General features: G+C 48.6%; 1 protein-coding gene and 1 pseudogene across 6 annotated transcripts in view; one reads left to right on the forward strand and one right to left on the reverse strand.

Annotated features, from left to right (window-relative positions):
• Positions 1-26,016, forward strand: part of DAAM2 (dishevelled associated activator of morphogenesis 2) — a 119,533-nt gene that overhangs the window by 14,831 nt on the left and 78,686 nt on the right. For 3 of the 6 annotated variants that reach the window (XM_043591312.1, XM_043591318.1, XM_043591315.1), the window contains exon 2: positions 21,439-21,546. The exons of the other annotated variants lie outside the window; for them this stretch is intronic. The gene's annotated coding sequence lies outside the window, so the exon portion shown is untranslated. The remainder of the gene's footprint in view (positions 1-21,438; positions 21,547-26,016) is intronic. 6 annotated transcript variants of the gene reach the window in all.
• Positions 222-773, reverse strand: LOC122489486 (annotated as a pseudogene).

Below are 26,016 nucleotides of genomic sequence, written 5' to 3' on the forward strand. Positions count from 1 at the left end.
TCTGAATTACACTCTTCGTGTTGGATCTAGAACCAGAGATAACACCCATTCACTAATGGAGGGGGTTACGTTGTGTATACTTTGGAGAGCAATTAGGTACTGTCTAGTAAAATTAAAGATGTACTTGCCCTATGACCCAGAAGTTTCATTCTTAGGTAAATCTAGAGGAAGTCTAATACCTATGAAAAGGAGCTGTGTTCGGGAATATTCTCTACAGCATGTTTTTTTTTTTTTTTAAGTTCTTAGTTTATTAATCCTCTCATGAAAAATCTGCACAATCACCAGATAGTTCCTGCAGCCTCTTTACTCCTTCTGTTGTCCAATCTCCAGCTCACTTCTTTTTGCCAGCACCAACATTAGCTTTTGCAATTCCCCTGACTTTCTTCATTCGGTTCTTGCATTCCTTTCACTGTTTTCTTGACGTCTTTTTCTTCTCATACAGGCCATGTCTTGCAAGTCTATGTTTGGGTTCATTTTTCTTTGCATCATCCAAGGAATCATGCCAAAGCCAGTTGTCTTGCCACCTCCAAAATGGGTTCTGAATCCAAATACAAAGATGACATCTGGTGTGGTCTTGTACATTTTGGCTAGTTTTTCCCGAATTTCTGTCTTAGGTACTGTTGCCTTTCCGGGGTGAAGAACATCGATGACCATCTGTTTCCGCTGAAGTAGTCGGTTGGTCATGAACTTCCTGGTCTGGATAGTTACTGTGTCATTCATGATGGCGGTCGAGCTTTAGGCAGCCAGGGAGGAAGAGAGCACAGCATGGTTTTTAAGAGTTAGAAAGCAACCCAAACTTCTGTCAACCAGAAGACCAACTCTTTAGAGTTTGATATGTACATATAATGGAATACTATGCATTACAGTGAGAAGATGAACGGATGTGCTAGTGAGATATAATATTAAGTGGAAGTAATGTTGAATGCAAAAGCAAATTATGGAAGGATGTCATTCATACTGAATTTAATATCATACAAAATAATATTTTACTTATAAATATTTACATGTATAATTAAGTATAAAAACATGTTTGGTGGGGTGCCTGGGTGGCTCAGTAGGTTAAGTGTCCCACTCTCGATTTCCACTTTGATCATGGTCTCATGGTTTCTGGGATTGAGACCCGTGTTGGGCTCTGTGCTGACAGCGTAGAGCCTGCTTGGGATATTCTCACTCTCTCACTCTCTCTCTCTCTCTCTTTCTCTCTCTCTCTGCCCCTGCCCCACTCATGCTCTCTCTTACTCTCAAAATAAATAAATAAACATTAAAAAAACCCCACATGTTTGGAATAACCAGTAAATTCAGAAAAGTGGCTCCCTCCAGGGAAGTCAGACAGGAAGACCAGGGAGGGGTAAGAAGGGGCTCCATTTATATGTGGAATATTTTCTCTCTTATACTGAGTAATGGCTACACGAATGTTTATTACTATCTATATCTTTAGATAGCTAAAATATTTTTTAATTAAAAGGGTTAATTTTTTAAAATGGGCACAGACTCCTACCCTGTCTCCTCTGCCTGTTGGCAAATAGACACTTTGAAGAGAGAATAGGAGGGTGCTTCCTGTTTGCTCCAGGTTCTTCTGGGAAATTTTACGTAGATGTGATCATCTTCAAAGGGGCTGTTCTCCGGACATCTACCCTGGGCCCTGTGGTAATCCCTGGTTTTGAGTTACAGATCATGACCTATTTTTTTTTTTTTTTTCTGATAGGTGGCTTTGTTGGGATCATATTTTGATATATTAGTAAAATGCAAAATGGGGTCATGCTAAAAGAAACCAAACATCAACTCTCTGGCTGATTTTCCATATAGAAAATCGCTAGAGCCTTCTCTCATCCCACCCCTTCCTCGAGAGTTCCTGGGATTTCTTACATGTGCTGGCAAGTGGCCACAACTGTCATCCTGACATCCTTGTGATAAGGACATGGGACCAACAGTCTCTAGTATTTCTCATTGCCCCAGGGTGAAAGGATCTGTCTCTCCCATCATAGCTGCCTGGTTTCGGTGAAATTTGCTATCCCTCTGATTTTGGTTAAATACAGCCACTGCTCTGTTCCTCTTGCAAACATCCTTCCCCAAAGTGGGAAAGTGCCCACCGCCAGGAATTGCTTCCCTTTCTTTTACTGGACAATGAAGCCACACTGGCCTCTTCTCTGGGTGCTTATTGAAACCCAGTTGATTCAGCTCTTTTATGTGCCTTGCTCTTTGTTCCAGCCCCCTCTCCCTTGGAATCTGGTCCGAGCCCAATCCAAGTGACACAGACTGTGCTGGCCTTGAGTGCCCTGTCCCGTATTGTGCAGCCCTCTGTCCTTGACCAGGTTCATGAACCTCGGTGCTCAGTTCTGCAACAGTGAGCCCCTCATCTGGCTGCTGTGGTGCTTGCTATGGACCTAAGGCTGGGGATGGCTTTCTTCCCTGCCTCTTGTTTATTTATACATCGTATAATTCACCTTAATTAAAAGGAAGAAAATCACACAAAATTGGGACTCTTGGGAGCAAGTCCTGGGTAGATGGTGGCTCTGAGAATGTACATGGGAGTCTGTATCAGTCGGGCTCTGGGCAGGAAACAGTTGGCACTCCCAAATTGGTTTAAGTGATATGAATGTAATGAGAGGACTATCTTCAGAGAGAGAAGGTCCTAGAGGAGATGATGAGACACCCAGGGATGAGCAACAGCAGGAAGATGTTAACAGCCCTGTGCCTGACGGGGCCAGGGGGAGAAATGTGTTATCAGAGCCCTGTTCCAGCTGAAGCTCAAGGGTTAGGGCCCCTTGACAGTTGTGGCTCTAGAGGAGCACCACCACTGACAGCAGAAAGGGAATACTGGAATAAGCGCCCAAGGTCTCTCTCCTTCCACCCACCAGTCCCCTGCAGTTGCTGTCCGTGGGTCAAATCCCACTGAGCACTGAAGCCCAGGAATCTGGGTGATGCATTCTGGAGAGGTTGGCCCCCTGGGCAGGAGCATGGCAGAGAAGGACAGGGAGTGGAGGTCAAGGGGAAAACCGAGAAGAGACAGAGCCTTGGATGTGTCGTGGGCATTCTTGTGTAACTAGACAGACCAGGAATGATGGGGAGTCCCCTGTGATCCAAGCTTTGGGGCAGTTTGGGCTGTTTTTGGACTGGTCGACTCCAGGAGGCTTATGTGGGTAAGCCAGGAAAGGGGTCTGGGAGGAAAGGAACTGATATTTGTGGTTATGGATCAGGTATTTTATTCTGTTCTGTATAAAGGATGATGTTTTGAATGAGGCTTGAGGATTGGCTATTTATCATGTTCCGAATACTTTCCAGTCCAGAGAATGGAAGATGTGATTGAGCTTGGTGGTCTCAGGTGGCAGGCTGGGGACTTGAGACCTGGTGTGAACCCAATCCATACGACACACGATACTGGTCTTAAGCACCCTGACGGATACGCATGTGGAACCGAGGATGCACTTAGCTGGAGCTAACCATCCCAGAGTTTGCCTCTTGGTTCCGCCTCCACCTGCGCCATTCATTACCCTCACCCTCAGGCTCACTTGAGTACATCTTACCTCCCATGAAGTCCGTGATAAATGTCAGAGAGGCAGCTTTGACTGGGTGGCCCAGCATGGTGGAGACATGGTCTCAAAATTCTGTGGCAATGTACAGAGAAAGGAGAAAAGAATATATCCGAGCCCATGGGGGTACAGGGCCTGCCCTTGAGAATTCCCAGTCTGGTCTGTCAATCAGGATGTACGCACCCAATTCACAGGGACACCTGCAGAAGTATCATGCAGAAGTTCGCAGTATATAAACAAAATGTGTGCTTGGCAAAGGAAGGTGGAGGAACTGGAGTCATTGAAGTTGGTGGGCTTTGGGGGTCGAGAGTCTCTGTTCTGTCAGGTAGTAGCTGAGTGACTCCAGATAAACATTTGATATCTCTTGAGAGGCTTTAGGTTTTTCATCTGCAAAGTAGGCAAACTAAAGGTGTTTTTCTCACTAGGCAATTGTGACGGTTGCATGGGAGCATCCATGTGAAATATGGTGCCTGGTGTGTAATAAATGCTCAATAAATGCTGGCTGTCTCAACATCATTTATTATTATTATTATTGTTATTATTATTATTCCTGGAGGCAAGTGCTAATCGCTGCTTGGAAAGAGGAACGAGTACTCAAAATTCTAAAAGACTTGTCCCCTCCTTGAGTCTTTTAGTTTATCTATTTCATTGCCCTTTTCCAACCAACTCCACAGGCCTCAATTCTTTGATGAGCACTTATGTCCCATGGAGGGTGAACGCCAAGGCCACTGTGGGGCTGACCATCTACTTGGTCCCCTCCAGGTGGGGAATCATGAAATGTTCAGAAGGAAGGAAATCAGAAGAAGTCATGTAGTCTAGCATTTCCCAAACTGCATTTGACAAAACACCAGATTCTCACACAGTGGCCCTAGGGAGAGAAGTTCTGTGATTCAAGAAATGCAAGCAGTGTTCCTGCATTGTCCCTGCCCTCGCCCACACAGGACCATGCATCCAGAGAAGCAGTGCAGCCATAAGACAGGTTTCCCATTGTTTAAACTAGTAGTCTCTCAATTTATTTATCTGGAGAAGACTTTTTCCCTGGGATACCCCATAGGACCGGTGTTTTGAAGCATGTATCAGTTAGAATTTGTGTTCAACTACATGGGATAGAAAGCTGACTTAAGTGACTCCATCAAGTAGGGTTCTTATTTTTTTTATACGAGTCCAGCATAGTCCAGAGTTGGCAGAGTGACACCACAGTGTCATCACAGACCCAGGCTCCCTCTATCTCTCTACATCAGCCTTCTTTCGAATGAGACTTTTGTCTTTGTGCTCGTTGCCTCATGGTTACGAGATGGCTGCCTTGCTTCTAGCTTCACATCTGCATTCCAGGCAGGAATAAAGAGAAAGACAAGGTACAAAAAGTGCATACGAGCGAATGCCAAGCTCTCTTTAACAAGCTTTTCTGAAAGCTCCCTCCAGAAACTGGCCAAAACTCTGTGAAGTAGTGTGACCTCAAGCTGCAATGGAGTCTGGGGGGGGAGCTGAACAATTTTTAATTGGGAATGCTGCTGCCTCAAAAAAAAAAAAGCAGGGACCTACTAGTATGGGAGAAGGCGAGAAGAGGTATTAGGTGGGAAGTTCACATTGTGTGCTGCATTGGTCACACCTTTGCTCTCTCTTCCGCAGGATGATTCTTAAAAGCATCCCAAGCAAAAGAAAATAAAACCAGCCAACCAAATCAACCTTTGCAATCAATAGAAAATATGACTTCTAAGCAGCAAGGCCCTTGGGCTCACAGACCCTATATAGAAGATGCTGTTGGTGTCCTTCACAGGTCCCCCAGCTGCTCTGGGAGCTCAGCTAATGGCTTGCACCTATGTGAGTTGCCCTTGACTTACTGAACCCCTTTGTGCAGTGGTTCCTACACGAGGAGTTACACCCTGCTTGCCCTGCGCTTCCCCCGAATTCTGTGGCCAATGACTACCAGGGAGAAAGGTACAAAAACCCCATGCCCTCGCCCCCAGGTGGGGGGGGGGGCAATGTGGCAGTGGGGTTCCCCTGCAGAGCTCCCCATAGGACAGAGATGAAGCTAGATCTCTCCAAAAACCACATTCGTGCCAGGTCATTCCTCTGCCCTCTTCTCTTTTCCTCCTTCCATTCCTGGTTTCTCCTAAGACCACAGCTTCAATATATGACATACATTACAAGCCTGTCTCAGGCCCTGCTTTTAGGAAACCCTACGCAAGGTGTCCTGGGTCAAGCAGGGTGCTCTTTACTTCCTTCTAAGCAATTCTACCTAACACCCTTTCCCTCAGTCCTGTTTGTGGCTTTGACTTGGTCTTGGGGTTGTGGGGACAGCTCCGTGTTCTACTTTGGTGTTGGCTGTTGGATAACTTCCTTCCAAGCCCTGTCGGCTATATTTGGGGAGGCCTCAGTGCAAGACACTTAGCAAGGGGGAGTCTAATACTACATCTTCCCAAGACAGATCGTCTTAGAAACATTGATTTGTGTTCTTGAGCCCATGAACTGTTGGAAGGGACTTGTCTGTGTGTGTGTGTGTGTGTGTGTGTGTGTGTGTGTGTGTGTGTGTGTGATTTTCCATCTTGTGGCAATGGCAGCCGGGTATTTATAGCTGGATCTACGGGCCATTCTCACGTGGCTAAAGAAAATTAAAACCTCATGTGGATTTTGTTTTGTTTTCCCCCTCTGCCTTTGCCATTGCAGACTCTCCAGTTCTTAAACCCTTGTTGTTGTAACCAGAGCCGCACTGAGCATCGCTCTGATGGTGAGGTTATGTAAATTTACTGTTTCAGGCAAAAATGCCTGTTCTCCAGTCAGTCAGGCCACAGGGTCTGAGGGGGGTTCTTTTGGGGAGAACTCGTGGGGACACTAAATGGCAGCCCTACCCATCACCACTCTCTCTAGAAAGTCTCCCCAGATTAACCCTGTGGAATGTGGATTCCTTAGATCACCTCATGATCCCTCTGCACATATGAGTTCCTTTGAAAGAAAATTATTTTCTTTCCCCCTTGTTTTTCTGTATTCTTAAGTCTTTTATGTCTGTGTTTTGCCTTCTCAGTTAGACCGAGAACACCCTGGGGGCCTGGTCTGTTTGCCCAGGTTACTGGAGCTCTTGGCAGGGAGTGTGTGGGGAGGTGAAGGTAGGGGGGCAGGAACCCGGGCCACTGTGTTCTTCAGGACGCCTTAAGAACTCATGGAGTTCTCTAGACAGCAAGGTTGGGGTGGTTTGCCCAGTCTTTACTGAGGGGCCAGCGTGCTTCCTGACCGCTTCAAGTTGAGGAGACAAGGGTCCCAGGCCTCCTGTGGACCCTCTACCATTTCATTCTGGTGATCTAGAACACACACATTCACACAGCTAGGGTGTGGAGTAGGGTGGCATGGCCCAAACCTGCCACAACACATGAAGACTCCTGAGGAGCGTGTGAAGGAAGGAACTTAAGTTTAGCTGCCATTATTCCAGGGAGCTATGCCTTCTCACTGCCTGGCCATCCCCAGGGCAGCCAGCCCACTACACAAAGAGCTTTATGAACATCTACTCTTTAAACTCATAAAATGATACCTACCATTTACTGAAGGCCCACTGTATGGGCCAGGCACTGGGTTCAGCACTTGCACACTTCAGCACAACCCTGTCTCACGGTAGACCTGCAAAGTGGCTGTTACCACATTTTACGGAAGAGAAAAACCAAGCTTCTGAGAGTTTAGGCGCCTTACCTGAAGTCACATAGCTAGTCAGAAGCACAGAGGGTATTCCAAATAAGGTGTGCCTGAACCTAAGACCCAGGCTGTCTGTACTGCATCCCGATAGGTCGCAACCACCCCCCTCTGTGATGAACTGAGCAACCAACTACCTGACTTCCATTGTGGTATAGCTCATTGTGTTATAGAAATACTGTTCTGTGTCCCGCACGGCCAGCTTGTCTGTGTCAGCCTTCTAGTCACAGAATAGAAGGTGACTTCTGATTTGGGTGTCAGTGGGTAGCTTCGGGAGTGACTGCAACGTGGATACTGTGGTCCTATATCTCAGTCCCGCGTCCTCCTCTCAGCTGCAGACACACCCACACCCTCTTTCCCTGCCTCACTCCTTCCCCCCATGCCTGTGAGTTCTAGAGGGTTTCCAAACCTAGGGTAGAGCCAGCAATTCATTAGTCTTTGTCCGGATTCCAAGAATCCCAAATATACAAGAATTCCTCATTGAGAAGTCCGGCATTCTTGGGGAAAGTGTGTGTCACCAAGAGAGAGCAAGACTCCTCACATTGAGAAATGGGATCCTAGTCCAGTCCGGGGAAGTAAGTTTGGGTTTCAGAGCCAGATGGAAGCTGATTGGCTGTGACACCCCCTCCCAGCTCCCTACCTCCGCCCCCCACAAGCCACAACTGAGGGACTTGCCTTCCTGGTTCATCTGAGGGCACTAACCGGATGACATTTTCCTCCAGATACAGAAGGAACGCAGAGGCAGATGGGGGTGTGTGAGAATGTGAATGTGTGTGTGCACACAAGTGTGTGTGCGTGCACGTGTATATCCAGTTCTCCTCACCTGCAGGTTTCTTCCTGTGTTGTTCCTCATGGGATAAACCACTTGCTTCATGAAGAACCTTCTAGTGAGCTTGTTGGGGCTGGGAGTGGATCCCAGGACAGGGAATGGCAGGCAGTAAGCCCACTACTCTTCCACGGGAGGAAACATCTCCTTCCACTTTGGGAAATCTCCATTGACCAGAGGTTCTTGGGCCACTGCGTAGGAAATCTGGTCAAGAATATTGAGCAAGAACCCTCTCAAGTGCAAATTGACAGGCTAGAAATAGAAGATGAGAGCCAAGAGGCAGCATGTGAGCAGAGGGGACAGAATAGCTGTGGAGTGAGTTATAATTAAGAAAAATTTTGGAAGGATATGAAGGTAAAAAACAAAGCACCTTTCCCTCCTTGATTATAAAAGCAATGCAGGTTCATTACAGAAAATGCAGAAAATACGTAAAGCAGGAAAACAAAAATAAAATTAGCCTCTAAATCCATCACTAGAAGGCCGAAAACCTCCTGGAAATGTCTGCCCTTCCACCCTTGTCCCCCAGTTTCCCACCTTGTCACAAACCACACTTGGGGAACTTGCCTTCTAGTTGAGTTAGCATTTTGGTAATTCACGTGTCAGTCTTTCCTCTCTGCGTACAGCTTCAAAGCAAAGTTGAGTCCATATCGTGTGTGCGGATGTTAGGCAGTTTGGTATTTTTATTTTGTCCCCTTTCCTTAGTGTTACCAACTTTGTAAATGAAAGAAGTGTTGAGTGAGGCGTTAGACACGGTTTGATAGCAAGCTCAGAAGATGGGGAAGGGCTCTGAAACACCAGATGGTGCTCACTGGGATGGGAGATCTTTTTATTTATTTTTTTTATTATTAAAAAAAATTTTTTTTAACGTTTATTTATTTTTGAGACACAGAGAGACAGAGCATGAACGGGGGAGGGTCAGAGAGAGAGAGAGAGAGAGAGAGACACAGAATCTGAAACAGGCTCCAGGCTCTGAGCTGTCAGCACAGAGCCCGACGCAGGGCTCAAACTCACGGACCACGAGATCATGACCTGAGCCGAAGTCGGACGCTTAACCGACTGAGCCACCCAGGCGCCCCAAGGGATGGGAGATCTTTTAAACAACGGACGGTGAGGGGGCTCTGAAGTTCAACCTCCCAGCTCCTGCAGGAGCAATGAGCAGCCCAGAGCACGTCTACCTTTGACTGTGGCTGGATTCCCTGGCCACTGATAGAGCTCTAATTGAGGTTTGGTGTAGAGCAAACACTGTAACAAGCATGTTACATACAATCTGTGTTTGCGACTCTGAATTTTAGGTTATTAGTTGCTCTGTTTTACAGATTTGGAAACTAAGGCTTAGAATGGTTAAGAACCTTAAGGAGTGTCCATACCACACAGCCTTACAGCTAGAATTTGAACTTGTTCATCTTTCTTCTAACCCCTGTTCTGCACGGCTTCCCATTCCATGAAAGAGGGTGTCTGCTGGTTACAATTTGCTGCTCAGACTTAATGGATGGACTCACCAAACAACAAAGGGGGCACCCTCCCAGCAGTTATGGGTGACACAGGTAATTGAAATTGATCGAGTTTCCCCTAGGGAGGGACTTCAGATGCTTGAGCCCTGCTTTCTGGAGTGCTTATCAAATCAATAATCCCACTGTTCCTTCTTCTCTCCTCTTGGCTCTTCCTCCAGGAAGTCTTACAGGTTGAAATCTACTTGACACTCACTCTTCCCTTTCCGCCGTTCTCTTCAGTATTAGCCTTCTCCAATTCACGGCTATATTGTGACCAGCGCCGCGTTGTCTTTGAGATGCAGCCTCAATTAGCCAAATCCAGCCTCCGCAAGTGGAGGAAGCCCCAGATCCTTCCAAGGGAACAGAGGTTCTCAAGGAGGGGTCCTTGGGCCAGCAGAATCAGCATCACCTGGAACTTGTTAGGAATGCAAATCCTTGGGCCCAGCCCAGACCCGCTAAATCAAACTCTGGGAGGTATAGCACAGCTGTTGGTGTTTTATCAAGATTGCCAGATGATCCTGGCCACACTCAAGTCTGAGAACCGCTGGTCTAGAGATTCCAAAGTGAGAGGTCGAGGCTCATACATTTCCTGTCACCTCCAGTTCGGAGTCCCTATTCCCATCTAATTAGTTACGATTATTAGCTACTGCGGGTCATAAGCAGAGCACCCCAGAAGTGAAGAGCATGGAATCTGGAGCCAGACCACTTGCTTCTGAGTTCCGTCTCTACTGCTGTTTCGTGGTGCATCTCTGAGTGAGTGGCTTAAATTCCCTGCGCCTCAGACTTCTTACCCCTAATGTGGGGTAACAGCAGTGTCCCCCATAGGGCAGCTGTGGGCATCTGGTGAGACTGCATGTCATGTACTCCCAACACTGCCTGGCACATAGTAGGCCTGAAGCAGATGTTAACTAGACCAACAGCATTCACATCACAACACAAACAATCTGAAATTGAAGATTGGACAGCCTTTGTTCTGAAAGAGGTTGATTGCTTGGCCAGAAGTCCTGCTGTTTGACCTTCCTTCTCTCTTCCCTCTTGGTGCTCACAGCAACTCACCCTGTCTGTGATGCTGACTAGTTCAGCTGTCTTTATTCTCCAGCCTCACCCCTAATCTTTGCTTCTTATCTCACTTTGCAGATCTCAGGACAACTTCTAAATAATGGAGCTGCTACTCCAGGAGAGTAGCAGAGGAGGGGAGAGATAGCGTGGAAGTTACTTCCCTACCAGTGTGCACTGTGCTACCTTTCAGGTTGCTTCTGTGGTACAGTCAATTTTGGTTTATATATGTATATGAATGTAGATATGGATATGAATATGTATATGTATATTGTCTTTTCCCCACATTGGAGTATTTCACTCTGGAGCATTTCTTTCTCTCTTTGTTCAAAACCTTCACACCCTAATAACTAGGGACTTAGTCTGGGCCAGGGTTTGTCAACCTTCGTATTAGCCTGAATAATTCTTTGTTGGGGGTGGGGGGCTGTCCTGGGCATTATAGGATTTTGAGTAGCACAACTGGTCTCCACCCATTTGATGCCAGTAGTATTGCCTGGTCGTGACAACCAAAAAGCTCTCCAGGCGTTGCCAAATGTCCCTGTAAACTGTCCCAGTGGAGAGCCACTGGAATAAGTTAAATTCTTCCTATACTAGTTTAAGTTTGTTATATCTTATTGTGTCCTAGAATTTATCTCTGTAGTGTATTTAAGGTTAGGAAACTGGGTTTATTCATTGAGAAGAAAGATGCAGGGTCCCAGGAGCCTCTAGGTCACCCTTGATTCCTAAGGAGAATCACCAGCACTCTATAATGGCATTTCCTCAAAGGTTCCACACTTAACCCACCTGCACTGAGCCAAGGACATCCCGATCCCTTCTAATACCTTCTCTAATGCACTTGACTCGCCCCGTACAGCAGGAAACCTCACAGGAACCAGGGGATGGCCTTTGGGTTTTGGCTTATAAATACTCATGGTCTCATTTTTCTTACTGAGAAAAGATTTTTTTTTTTTTTAAATCGTGTTTGACATTCTTGTTGCCGTAGTGGAAACTTTTGTTCCTTGGAGAATTTCCCATTCCAGGCCCAGGGTCAGATTCCTCAGCGGAACTCTGAACATTTTCTAGGGAAGTTTCTTTCACCAGTGAGATTGTACCTTTGATGCGTTTATACAACTGTGTTTGGATTGTGTGGTAAGACATCCCAGGATCCCAAGATAGACTAAAGGAAGCAGGGGAGGAGTCATGTGTTCTGGGACTCAGTGGCCAGCCAGGATCAAAATCCTTTTATGGTTCCATTACTTTTTCGGATTTCTTTCCTCACACACCAGAACCTCAGATCTAAGGCAAACAGCCAGTGCTTCAGTCAGTATAAGTTAAATTATGCTGTGGTAACACATAGTTCCCAAGTTTCAGTGACTTAAAACAAGAGAGGTTTATTTCTTACTCATGCTACTGTTTGTTGTGGGTTAGTGCAGACCTCTACTCATTATAGTCACTCAGGAACCCAGGCTGGCAGAACAGGCACCTCATTAAATGTTGATGATCGCAGTGCCAACCAGAAAGGGGGTTGTGTCCTGCCAATTCAATGTTCTAGACCACTAATTACACTTCTATTAGGGTTCTCCCGAGACAGAACCAACAGGATATATGTATGTATGTATGTATTATCGATCTATCCATCATCTGTCTAATTATCTACCTACCTACCTACTTATCCATCCTCTATCTTTCTACTTATCTATCTGCCTGCCTGTCTACCTACCTACCTACTTATCTATCTATCCACCAACCTACCTACCCACCTACCTACTTATTTATCTATCTATCCATCTATCTACTTACCTATCTACTTTGTCTGTCTATCTATCCAGCTATCTATCTATCTATCTATCTATCTATCTATCTATCTATCCATCCATCCATTCATCCATCCAATCTAACCTATTTACCTATCTATCCACCTATCTACTTATCATCTATCTTTCTACTTACCATCTGTCTATCCATCTGTCTACTTATCTATCTACTTATCTGTTCTATCTACTTACCTATCTACCTGTCTATTCTATCTACTTTATCTGTCTGTCTATCTAGATTTGTTTTAAGGAATTAGCTCATTTGGTTGTGGGACTGGCAAATCCAAAATCTGCAGGGCAGCCCTGCAGGCTGGAGACCCAGGGAAGAGTAGATGTTGCCGCTCAAGTTCAAAGTCTGTCTGGAGGCAGAATTTCCTCTTCCTTGGGGATGCCAGTCTTTTCTTTAAGGCTTTCAAATGATTAGATGCATCCCACCCACGTTATGGTGGGTAATCTGCTTTACCCCAAGTCTACTAATTTAAATGTTTATCTCATCTAAAAAATACCCTCACAGTGAAATCAAGTTTAACCAAATATCTGATACTATGGTCTAACCAAATTGACACATAAAATTAACCATCATGATACTCAGCTTCTACTTGTAGCTCATGGGCCAGAATTAGACCTGTGGCTCCACTCAAGTACAAGTGGCCAGGAAGTACAATCTGTTTTGTGCCTGGAGTGAGGGGTGGGGACCAGTGGTATTTGACTAAGTACCAATAGCTGTCACAACTGTAAACAGTGTTACCTGCGGATGAAATAAAGCATCATTCGTGGTATCCCTACTTCAATGCATTCTGCTAAGTCAATGCAGAAATAGTTTTAGACTTAGACCCAGATGCCCCCGTTGCTCATAAGGGAGGTTATGGAGATGGGTGGGTTAAGACATGGCCTGGTGTCCAGAGGTACTAAATTTTAAGGTGGTTACTGAACACTTTCCTCTGTGTTTTCTTTATTAAGTGTTTTCTGTGTGTGCCGTTGCATCCAAGAATCATTTGTGTGGTGTGCGCTTGAAGAACATCCTGCAGAATAATTTGGCCTCTGTGGCTTCCTTTTAGTACGACGTTGTGTTTTCCTTGGTTGGATCAGAAAGGGCTCAGATGTCAGCCCTCACTTTGCCACCATCTCTCTCTGTGCCTCTGACAAGTCCCTCCCCAGTCTGTGCCCGATTTTCCTGGCTGTCTGGAAGGGGGTTGGACAGGGGGATCTCTTAAGTTTCCTTCTGGCTCTAACATTCTGTGCACACCCTCTCCCAGGGATCCCAGTTGGTGGACTGGCTACCTGGCTGGGTACAGGAGGGCTGCATGACAGAGTTTTGTTTCATAAAACTGTCAAGATCATTCTTGGTTCTCACTTGAAGCTATGGCCTCATTAGTGCCCTGGCCATTCTGCATTCACTCACCTGGAGAGAATGCATGGTACACACCAGCTGGGAAGCATCATCTCCAGGCCCATGGCCCTCTGGTGTCCCCCTGCCTGGCTGGTGGGGGAGCCTAGGACAAGGAGATGTTGGGATGGAGTACTGGTGAGCTTACAGAGGGCAGGGCCAGGAGATGGATACAGTCTGGCTGAGCTGAAAGTGAGGCTGAGGGGCCAGGCCAGCCCCTCAAGGCCATCCGGGCAAACCTAACCTCCAAAAGGCAGAGTGTCAAGGACCTCAAGCACTGCACGCTTCCTTCAGTGACCACATTTGACACTTCTGATATCCATCCCAACCAATTGTTTTGAGGCCAAATGAAATATGTTGGAGGAAGTACCTGGGAAACTGTACATGCCCTTCAAACAAAATTATTATTATTATCATGTACTGCCTTATTCCACAGATATTTTAGAGCTACGTTCTAGGGAAAGAAAAGTGAACAAAGACACTAACTTAGTTGAATACAGCGTGGTGCCAGCTCTAATAGCATGTTCCGCAGGAGCAAAGCTTGTGAGAGCTCAGAGAAAGATGCAGTCAGTTCTGCTTGTGGGGGTGGAAGGCTCCATAGGAGCGGTGACAAGTGAGCTGGGTCTTGAAGGGTGTCAAGGACTTTATGGGAAAATGAAAAGGAAGTGCTAATCAGAAGGCATTGCATGAGCAAGTCTCAGAGTACTGGATAGGCTTTGGGAAAGCCCTAGAATTCTGGCCTGGCTGCTGGGTGGGGTGGGTGGGACAAAGTGAGGGGGAGCTGAAGAGGGGTGGGGGGGTTGGTGATCAAATGAGGAAAGGTCTGGAATAACATGTGAGGTGTTGGTTCTTAACTGAGTTTTGTAAATTACCAGGTTTGAAGAAAAAAAACCCCACTTTTTATTTTTAGTTTTGGCTGAAAGAAAAAGCTATTGCTTTAATTATATCAAAAACCAGCCTATAGATTTGTAATGGGCAATACTGAAGTTCGATTTACTCACGGCATTGCTGCACGATCCTGTTAATTTTGCTGTTCTCCTTTCTTCTAGAATCCATGTAGAATACTTAAGTCATCCTGCTCTATAGAGTCTTGGTCATTTGAAATATTTGAGCAGGAGGTAGGAAGTGGAATCTTTGTTTTCTGTTTATAAAAGGAATAGCTGCTTTCAGAAAGTGTGGAAAATAAAGAAACCCATAAAGGCAAGAACAAGCACAGTGATACCACCCTCCAGACAAATTTGAGGTTACTGTTTGGGTAATTCCTTCCAGGGAGCATTTAGAAGGCAGACACCTTGTCTTTCATGATGCCTTTTCTGTGGCATGAACCTGACTCTGGCAGGTGCTCCACCTGCAATTGATTGTTGTAGTGGTGCTCCCATAGTTCCTTCTAGAGAAAGCTTGGTGATTGAGTGCTGGTAGAACCACTTAAGTTCAAAGCCTGATGTTTCCATTCATTACCTGTGAGACCTCAGTGACTTAGTCTCTCTAGGTCCCGGTTTCCTCCGGGAAATGGGAGGAATGTAAATGGGAACGGTATGTAGATGTAAATGGGACCGGTAACAATACCTACATCCTAAAGTTTGGGGACCAGAGTTCCTTTGGGCAAAGCACTTAGGCAAATGCCTTGCACATAGTGACTATTATTTGTTATTGGTTATTACACTGTTCTATGGGTGAGTTCAGCCCTGAGGGAGGACCTTACCCTGGAGAAGGGTCTTTCTGCCTCGGTGTCCCACACATCAGGAGAGGGGACAAGCCTGTCAAGTCGTCAGGATTATGCAAGCACCAAGCCAGGATCCTGGTGCTTGTTCACAGCTTTTCCCTGGAGAAAGCTGGCTGGTTCTTGCTCACTCCTTCCTGTCTAGCTTTTCCCTACAGGCTCTCAGGGGCAGGCTGTCCCTTTAAGAAAGGCAGCCACAAACTATGGGGCCCTGCCTCCCCTGCTGGGTGCCTTGCTGGGCTGCAGCTGGGACCCTCCTGGGTTGGATTTGAGTGCTGGACCCTCTGGAGGAGGGAGACTGCTTTGAATCAAGTGCATATCCCCCAGGAATCCATGCCGGAGAAAGGACTCTCTGTCATCAGCCCCCCATTGTGGCCCCTGCCTCCCACCCCCCAGCCCTGGCTCTGGGACATACAAGAATCATTCTTAAGGGCTGAGCTCAGGATCCCTAAAAAGAAAGTTGGGAAAATAGCTGGATAAACTTGGTAAGTGAAAGAAACCCACGTTTCATCCTCCTCGTCTTTGCGGACTGCTGATTTGGGGTTGAGTTTGGTGATTGTTGCCGGATGGAATCTGATGGGCAAATGTGGGAAGGAGGAGGCAGAAGTGGGGCTGGGATTCCCGGTGGGTAGTGAGTCTTGGGTGGGGGATGGCCTCCAGCCTCTCCTCCCACTGTTTGTCACCCTTGAGGTGAGGAACTGAGGGTTGACATCTAGAAGTATCTGGAGCCTGGTCCGGAGAGGGGTGGGTTGGGGTAGTGAAGATCAGGAAGGGGCTGATGTCAGACTTCTCTCTCATTTGGGGAAAACAAAGCGTGGCCAGCCAAGGCTGTATGCAAAGATGCCTGAGGGCAAACGGTACTTGCAGCCTGAGGGTGAATGGAGTGACCTACCCTGGGATTCTATCTCAGCAGGAGACTCAGGCCAATTCCTCTTCCTCCTGGGCTGAGGGGACACACCAGGCCCTGGGCTTGTTCTCCAGGCCCCAAAGAGGTCTGTGTTGGCCCCTTGGACTGGGGCAGCTGTTGTGAGCAGCAGCAGGCAGTGCTGTAGTGGGAGGAGACAGGTCTGCCAAGGGCAGGGAAGAATGGAGGCCTGTTCTTCTGGAGCCTGGGAACGCCACCCTGGGGGGAGACTCACGCGGCCCCGGGCTTAGTGCAAGAAGGAATGTGAGGAGAGGTCTGTGCAGTGGGCAGAATGGGTCTGAACTGGCACCCCACCTCTGCAGAGCAAATGACGCCCCTGCCTCGGCATGGGCACAGGTGAGCTCCCTGGCCTTGAATGTCAGGTGCAGTTTGGCAAACTGGGGTCTGTGCCCAAGGGTGGCCTCCCAGGGAAGAGGCAGGATATAGTAGCAGCCTCAGTCCCCACACTTCCCCGGGGCCATGAGTGAGTTCTGGATGCCAGAAGCTCTCTGCTGAAGTCTGCTCCAACGGCTCCTTCCTGCTCCCCGGCTTGTGCCAGGCTCTAACTGGGGGGTTATTGATACAAAAATGGAATGACGGAATTGGGAGCCTGTGAGGATCGGGAAAGATGTTTTAAATATGGGATTAAAGCCGCTTTTGAAAAGCAACAAAAACTGTTGCCATATATTCTGTATCTTGAATGTGCCAATCACTGTGCCAAGGGCTTTATGGGGACCATCTTGTGTAGTTCTTGCTGTAATATTTTGAGTCGTGAACGTAGGCATACCGCATTTTATTGCCCCTTGCAGATAATTGCATTTTTCTTTTTTAACAAATGGAAGGTTCGTGGCAATCCTGCGCAGAGCAGATCTATCGGTGCCATTTTCCCAGCAGCATTTGTTCGCTTCGTGTCTCTGTGTCACGTTTGAAAAAATTTCACATTTAATTGTCAACAATGCTTCAGACTTTTATGATTATGTTTGTCATGGTGATCTGCAGGCAGTTATTATGATTCCCTGAAAGCTCGGATGATGGGTGGCAGTTTTTAGCAATAAAATATTTTTTAATTAAGGTGTGTACATTGTTTTTTTAGACATAATGCTATGGTACATTTAATGGACTACAGTGTGGTGTAAACATAGCTTTCATAGGCGCTGGGAAACCAGGAAACTCATTTGACTCGCTGTATTGTGGTATTTGCTTTGCTGCAGTGGTCTGGTACCCAACCTGCAATACTCTGAGGTATGCCTGTAATTTGGGAGATTTTTACAAATGAGGAAACCGAGGCTCAGCGAGGTGCAGGACCGTGCCTGAGGACACAGGGCTGTAAACTGTGGAACCAGGACTTGAACATCTTGATTCGATTTAATTAATTCATTCACTTCATTCATTCATTCATTCATTCATTCATTCATTCATGTGTTTTGCTCAACCAAGTTGAGCTAATTGCCTCCTATTTGCCAATTCTTCTGGTGGGACATGGGACTGGGAAAGGTGCTGGCCAACATCACTGCACAACCTGGGTCCTCAAACCCTGCAGAGTCTTTCAGATGGGCCCAGAGACCCTTGACGGGAGAGTGTTGAGAACACTATTTGAGAAACTTCTTGTTCTTAAGAATGGTTCCCTTCTGTTTCCATTTGAATGATAACCTAAAAGCTGAATGCATTCATTCTGAATTGTCTGAATGGCTATCCCATAACCTACGACTGGCCTGAGAGTTTAGTCCTGAGTTTATGTTTCTGTGCAAGTTGGCACGAAGCGATTTCCTCAAATGATAGTGTTTAACTTTTAATGCTTTGTTTCTGAAGCTGGGCTCTGCATGGTGAGCTTGGAAGGCCCAAAGTACCAAAGATGAAGAAAGGCTACATTGATCTAGAGTGAAAAGGAAGAGGTGCAGGGAGGGTGACCCAGGAGGAGATGGTTCAGCCATCCCCCTCTCTTCCGGGCAGAGTGAGCCAGACTCCGCCACAGGCAGAGCAGAGTAGGGGTGCCGATCTTCCAGCCCCCCGATGTACAGGATCACTGAGTCCCAGTGCAGAGACTCAGGATGTGCAAGTCAGGAAAGAGGAAAGACCCTGAATTAGGAGCTGGGACCCCCACTTCCAACACAGTGTCTCTGACCCGAAGCTCAAGGATGCTCCTCTGTCAGCCTCTGCAGATGGGACAAGCGCTAAGGCTGAGAAGGGTGAGTGTGGCGCCTCCTGGGACCACCGTGTGATCTCCTCTCACAGAGGGGTGTTCTCTGGTCTTTCCAGAATTTCAGACCTTTCCCAGGGTCCAGCTGTTAGGTGAGAAAGCTGAAGCAGGGTCCCTGTGACTCAGGGCTTGCTACCCCGACAACCCACAGGCACACGCTGCTGGCCTGGTGCCTTGGTTCCTGGACGGGGCTGGGTGACGAGCACACTCTGAGGATCATACGTCCCACCAATGCAGGTAGCTGGGGACAAGAGACCCAGGGACCAGACCTCTTCTTCTTCCATTTCCTCTTCCTCCTGCTGCTGAGGTTTGGGGTCTTGCTGTGAGGAAGCCTGCAGTCACACCTACTTTGGATGAGTGACGCCACTGTGTATCTTCACTCTCTTGGACCCTGAGCGGCCATCCGTCTTCCTTTCTCTGGAACTCTCTGCCCTGTCATTCGTCTGCATTAGGAGTCATCAAACATTTTCTGTGAAGGTGCCGAGAGCAAATATTTTGGCTTTGGGGGCCACACGGTCTCTGTTGCAATTGCTTAAGTGCCAAAGCAGCCTTGGACAATATGTAAATGTGTGGGTGTGCCAAAGAAACCATAGTTACAAAAACGGGCAGTGGGCTAGATTAGGCCACCCATGCCCCAGATGGAGTTCGTTCCTGCTGAAAAACATTTGCTGGTTCCCCATGTCCTGCCATGTTCCCCCTGACATGATGGGCCTGCCCTTTTCTTCATCTCCAGGGGCATCTTCTGCAGAGTCCTTCTGGTGCCCCCAGAAGCCCCATTCTCTAGCCATCCTGCCCTGCCTGCCCTTCCTCAACATGCTCTCTCTTTATGCCTCCCAGCCTTTCCCCGTGGGTCCCCTCCGCCTCCCTCCACCTCCCCCCTTCGTGCATCCTATATGATCCTTAGACTTTGACTCCTTGCGCGGATCAGGTGCTTCTCCTTGTGTCCGGCCATGACCTTCCACCCCCAGCCCTTTACAATATGGGGAGTTGCCCTTCTTTTCTGTGACCCTGTCACTTTGTACTTGCCCTGCTAGAGACCCTCCCTGTGCTACACTTTAGCAATTTGTTCCTGCCTTATCTCTTCAAGGGCAGGAATCAGTAGGACTTGGCTATCTTCACCAGTCCCAGCTCCGTGCCGGCCAGGCAGGCGGCAAGCACTCAGGACACAGCACTGGCATAAACCCCGTGACCTCTTCTTTCTTCCCCCAGAGAGCCTCTGCCGCAGCAGGTGGCTTTTTTGGGGTTTAGCTGAGCCATTTTGGGAAATCAAGATCTCCTCATGAGTTGGACACTGAAGCCGCCTGTAGCTAAATCCGTCACTGGCCCTGAAATCCGATCCTGCTCGTTCCCTGTGCCCCACGATCGGGTGGCCCAGTTTGTTTTGACATCCTGTGCGGGGCATGAGGGGAGATGTGAGGGATCCAGATTTCAAAGCAAGAATTTTCTCCAGCAGCCGCTGAAGGCCAGGCTCCTGCCAGCGCCCGGGCTCCCGTGTTAGCATTTTCAGTTAATTAAGAAAACAAGCCCCAAATCCCTGACAGAGGTGGTTCTGCAGATTCAGGACAGAGGGTTCATGTCCGCACGCAGGAGAGGCCTCCCAGCTCCTGCAGGCAGGATGAGCTGGAAGAGAGGAACGCGTGAGCCAGAGAGGACCCGCTGAGGCCTTCTCAGCAAGAGAAGGTGCCGCGGAAGGCGGGTCATGGGGAGCCAGCTCCAGGCAGGGCCCAGACGCACATTTCTCCTACCAGGGCGTTTTCCGAACGGTTGGACTCTGGAGGCAGGCCAGCTGGGCGAGAGTAGGAGCGGAAGATACAAGAAACTGGGATTTGCCAGTCTTTTTCTCCAGAACCAGGTTATTCCACTGCCTGGCCGGTAGGGGGCAGTGGCGAGAGGGGGCCTGGGCATGGCTTCGGGTGGAGCCCAGGTGGCTGACCTGCCAAGGGGAAGTTCTGGTCAGGGATGCTGCTTACCCACGCAGAGCCTCGGTGTGAATTTAAAACGGGCGTTGTTCCTTAGGGGGGCTGTAGAAGCAGCCAGCTTTCCTCTCCCCTGTCCACACTGAGTGTGGCGTCAGCAGATGCTGGACCTACACCAACACCCAGCCCTGACATGGGTGTCATTTGGCATGTGGGGCTGGTCTTGGGCCTCTGGGAGTTGCAGGAACATGGGTGCACATAGCGTTGGTGCCGAGTGTCCAGCTGGCACGTTCTCTGACAGGTGTGCGTGCCCCGCAGCCGGGGTGGGTCTGTGCACCCCTTTCATCTCACAGCCGAGCACCATATTCAGCAGTCACGGCCCTTCTTGGGCAGAATGCGGTGAGAGAGAGACCTGGTCTTGCTCTACGGCCACTGAATGGTCCAGGGCAAGTTATTTCTCTTTGCAAACCTCCGGTTTCTAATGGGCTCACATTTTATGTGTGTCCCGAAGGCCTGAGTGTGTTGGCGAATATTGGAGGTGTGTACCAGACCTGGCTCAAGGCACCTGGTTTCCTTCCCCCATCAGACATGTGTCTTGATCTAGCTTCTGCCTGCTGGCCAGGTGTCTGGTCAGCAGTGGGAGGAGGTGGTTGTAGGGCCAGCCCTCGGTATCTGGTTATAACTTAGCCAAATAACCAACAGTTGGTACACATGTTTTTTGACTTTTGAGAGCCTTCGTCTTGCGCCCTTGGGAGTTTCTGGGCTCCCTGCCTTCTGTAAGTCATGGCTTCATAACTTACAAGACAGGCCCCGTTCTGTGACAAGTTAGGACCATGTCGAAAAGCAGGTGCCTCCAAAGGTGAGCATCTCAGTGGAGAGATGTCATTTGCGGGGTTGGGGGGAGTTTCAAATCTCTCCGTCTCTTTTTGCATTTCCAACAGAATCCTCAAGTTGTAGAGCTGACATGGCCGATAGCTCTTCCTTCCGGGAGGACATCCAGAAATACCACCCGATCCTCCTAAAATTCCCAAATCCCTGGACACCAGTAGGTTTGTTTGTTTGTTTGTTTGTTTTTGCCACGGCTGCTGATTTTTCTCACTGGGTCTCAGGAAAGAGCCTACTGATGGCAGGTAGATAGTGATTTTGTCCACACACTCAGTTTCTTAGACCTTCTACTTGGCAGATCAGAACCTTTCTGACTGACGGTTGGAAGCACCTTCTCTTTTTCAAACAGCATTTCTAAGTATTCTCCAGGCATCAGATGGAAAATCTGAGGCAAAGACCAGAAGTCGTGAATTTGTTTCTGGAGTATTAGGGAACATCATCCAAAAACAGAGGTGGTTTAGCCTGAGCCTTTGCAAAACTCACAATATTTAGGGAAATTTTCACTAATGAATCTTAGCTAAGAGTTTTTGGAGGTTTTGTTTTGTTTTAATTACATTTTTTGTAGTTGTCATTTCTGTCAATACTGCCTTCAGGAGAAAGCACTTAAGGGAAACCAAGAACGAAAGCAGGGTGTGTCTGCTGCTGTTCTCTCGCGGGAAAGGAGAGTTCTGTGCCGAGAATTTGGGGTTGGGGTTCTAGACATGGTCTGTCGTCAGTTTGTCCTGGGGCAAGTGGCCTTGCTTCTTGAACCTCAGTTTTCTCCTCTGTAAAATGGTCACCATAAGGATAGCCAGCCCCCACTGCCGGTATCCTGTGCCTCCCAACAGCAGTGTGGGAGTCCCCTGTGGGGCATGTCAGAGGAAGTTGGAGCGGAGTTCGCTCACACACAGACAGCAGGAGTGACATCCCAAGATGGAAGGGTATGGCCATTCTGGAGCAGAGTGGGGTAATCTTCCCCAGAGTCCTATTTTTGCATCTGAGCTTATGGAGTAGCACACGATTGCTCTGGGAAACAGTGGCCCCCCCGCACCTTGGCTCTCTGCGTGGGGGTCTGTCGAGACACTCCTGTGCCTGATGGCATGTGGGGGTTGCACCTGGGCTGCCCAACTGCCTCCGTCTCTGTGTGAAGTGTGCTTCCCCTTAACCTCCTTGGTCTGAAAATGGATTCTTTTGATGGACCAAAGGGAAATTTGGAAAATCCTGGTCAATTGCAGAATCCAAGGAGGGTGGTCCCCTTCATGACCAAGCTCTGAACCACATCTGTGCACCCCACCTCTCACAGCCTACGTTTAAGCTCTTGCCCTCCCTCTGCCCGAAGAATGGTACCTGGTGAAAACCTAGTCCTCCTTCAAGACTCAGTTCAAGCACCACCACTTCTGTCATCTCTTTAGCCCCTCTTCCCCCCAGTTTCAGGGAGGTGAGATTCTCCCTCATTGATGGCCCCGAAGACCCATCCCGGATGTAGCATGTTTGAAACAGTGTTTGAAAACCACTGTTCTCCCTGTCTTTCATTAAACTATGAGCTTCCAGAATGCAGGGACTCAGACAAGGCCCATTGTGCATTCCTAGTTCCAGAGACTGGGTCTAGCGCATAGTAGGCCCTCATTAAGTATTGTCTGAGTGAAAACTGAGGGGAACCTGGGCTCTCTGCAGTCTCCTGCTGAGAAGGAATCAAGAGTGGCTGGTGTTTGGGCAGTTGGCCCAGGGGCCAGCTCCGTGGTAGTATCTGAACCGAGCGCTCTAATTGGTGCCTCCTGTGTGTATGCCTTCCGTGGCAGGGCTGGGGCACAGTGTGTGCATGGGCCAGCAGTGTGCCCATGGCTGGCTGTGGTAGCAGCACTGTGTTTCTCTGCAGAGACCCAGGTGTGGACATTGCTGCCAATTTCCTCTTCTTTCTGGCCTTTGTCCTCATTGGCATGCGATTCTCATCGCCGTGCCCAGGGCTTTTGGAAGGAGTGTGACCTTGTGGGGAAGCTGGTGGCACTTTGGGGGACAGACAGACCTCACTGTCTGTGCCTGGGAAAGACACCTGTGTTGGAGGCTGAGAAGATACCTTAGAGAGTTGTAACATGTGAGAAATTGGGCAAGAGAATTTTCGTGAATGCCAGTGAGATCAGAAGGGAGCATGTGCTCTTTGGGGTCAATAGTGACCTTCCCTTCGGGGAGTTCATATGCTCACTGGTATATTCACATGTGTCCGTCATTATTCTAAGTTCTGAGCATGCAGACTGACCATGTCCCTGCCCTTGGAGGGCTTACTTTCTTTTTTTTTTTTTTTAAATTTTTTTTATGTTTATTTATTTTTTTGAGAGAGACAGAGTGTGAGCAGGGGAGGGGCAGAGAGAGAGAGGGAGACACAGAATCCGAAGTAGGCTCCAGGCTCCGAGCTGTCAGCACACAGCCTGATGCGGGGCTCAAACTCACGGACTGTGAGATCATGACCTGAGCTGAAGTCAGACGCTTAACTGACTGAGCCACCCAGGTGCCCCGGAGGGCTTACTTTCTAATGAAAATCCCTGAAGACTGACACCATGGGAGTTAAGGCCACTGTCACCCTGGAGACAGCAATCTCCAGGTGAGGGATATCATTTCTCCATTCTTCGGCGCCTGCACTGTCCCCCCAGATGTTGTATTGTCCACAGTGGTATCACCCTTCCCGGATTCCTGGCTCTGCCTCCTTCCCCAGCCTGTGTTACAGACCCCTCACCTATATGCCCACTGTGCCCTGTGCAGCAATTGCCCAGCACGCTGTCCCTCCCTGACCTTCTCACCAGTTTTCCCCTCTTCCCCGACTGAGAGTAGTTTTAATGAGTGTTTTATTCACCACCACATGCCTACGGCGTGCGGTGCCTGGCTCAGAGTGGAGGTTCTGTACATAACTGTGGAATGAATGAATCCACAAGACAGACACTGGGTCTCACTTACTCATCTTCACCATCCATGCTAGGCTTGGGTGTCTATCTGTTTTCATCTCTTTCTGGGTCAGTCGTCAGCGGGATGGATGCTAGGGGAAATTGCTGGAAAGCTGGGGAGTTGTGAGAAATTGGAGAAGGAGGAGGAAACCCCTGCTTGGAATCTGCTCTTGACTGTGTCCCCTCTGTGACTTGGCCGCAGGAGGCTCATTTGCCTTTGAACACATTCCCTCCCGCAGGCTGGGAAGGCAGGTGGGCTTCAGGGCTCACAGAGCTGGGCTCTAAATCCCACACCCTCCTTGTGCTGAGGCCAGCGTCTTCCTCCTCGTGTGTGGGGACAGGGCAGTGCTGAGGGACAGAGCTGCCCCTACAGCCCTCGAGTTCAGTCAGCACAGCTGGGCCGGCCAGAGAGCAGGCCGCCCGGGAATGGCTGGGAGGCAAGTCCAGGCCTCGGGCCCACCTCCCCCAAGGCCAGGATGTGGCGTGGGACCCAGGCGGGTGGAGGTTCCCACCGCTCAGCTCCTGCGCTCTCTCCCAAATGCTGCAGGCCTAGGCAGTGCCTCTCAGCAGGAGGGGGTGAGGAGAGACTCCAGCTGCCTGGGTCAAGACCCCGTATCAGGACCAGGGCAGCCCCGCAGGCACCCACCTCTGACATTTATCCTCTACCTGGACAGCTGCCAGTGGTCCTGCGGTCCAGCCTTGCCTTGCATGGGGGATGGGAAGAGAGTCTGGAATTAACCATTGCAGGCCCTGCCTGAGTCAGGCCAAGCCTTGTGCGCCCATCCATCCATCGTGTACTGAGGGTTGGAATGGGCATGTTCACAAACGTTATCGGATTTAATCCTGACATCAATTTGGGGATAGAGGCACAAACCCCATTTTCCAGATGAGTAAACTGAGGCATGTGGCATTCCATAATCTGCCTAAGGTTGTAAGTTAGTAAAGTTTCGTAGGAATTCATTCTTCATTACAAAGGCCCTCTGTGTGCTAGGGAATGATTCTAGGCCCTGTGGATACGGCACTGAGTGATGGACAAAGACATCTCAAGGAGAGAGAGAATGCAAAAGTGGATAGTGTCTCATATGGTAGTAAGTCCATGTGGAAAATGGGAGGGAGAGGGGTTGTTTAAAATGGTCGTGGAAAATCTTGTTGAGAAAGTGTACAATTGTTAATGTCCATGCCGGGCTTGCTAGGCATGCCCTCGTCACCATATACAAGCCCACTATTTAACCCCCTCCCCCACCCAGTTAATCTTATGAGGCAGATTGCTCTGATTCCCATTCTCAGATGGGGACACTGAGGCACAGGGAGGTAAAGTCACTTGCCAGAGAGGACAGCGGATGGAAGCGGTGCTAGGATCTGTGCTCAGGCAGCCGAACTCCCCAGCTCTGGCTCATAACCATGGCCAGGGAGCCAGCAGGGAGGGCAGGAGCCCAGCAGCCCCCACCTCACAGGCCAGGCAGATGCAGAGGAGTGGACAGGATGAGTTAGCAGCAAACCTGGGTGAAAGGGGAGGCTTTAGAAGCTAACATTAGAAGCCAAGTTTAGAAGCTAAAATTCTAGCATCTCAACCCCATCCTCTCCCTGAGGTCTTTGCTGCTTCTCAGAAAGGAGTCTCGGGGCCAGGGTTCTTGAGCTAGCACTCAGAGAGATAAAATGTAGCCCCTTGAAGAATTCATCGATAAGAACAGGACAGGGTAAATACTATGGTAAGGGGTCAAG

The sequence above is a fragment of the Prionailurus bengalensis genome, chromosome B2 (genome assembly GCF_016509475.1).
Source record: "Prionailurus bengalensis isolate Pbe53 chromosome B2, Fcat_Pben_1.1_paternal_pri, whole genome shotgun sequence".
Classification (NCBI taxonomy): domain Eukaryota; kingdom Metazoa; phylum Chordata; class Mammalia; order Carnivora; family Felidae; genus Prionailurus; species Prionailurus bengalensis.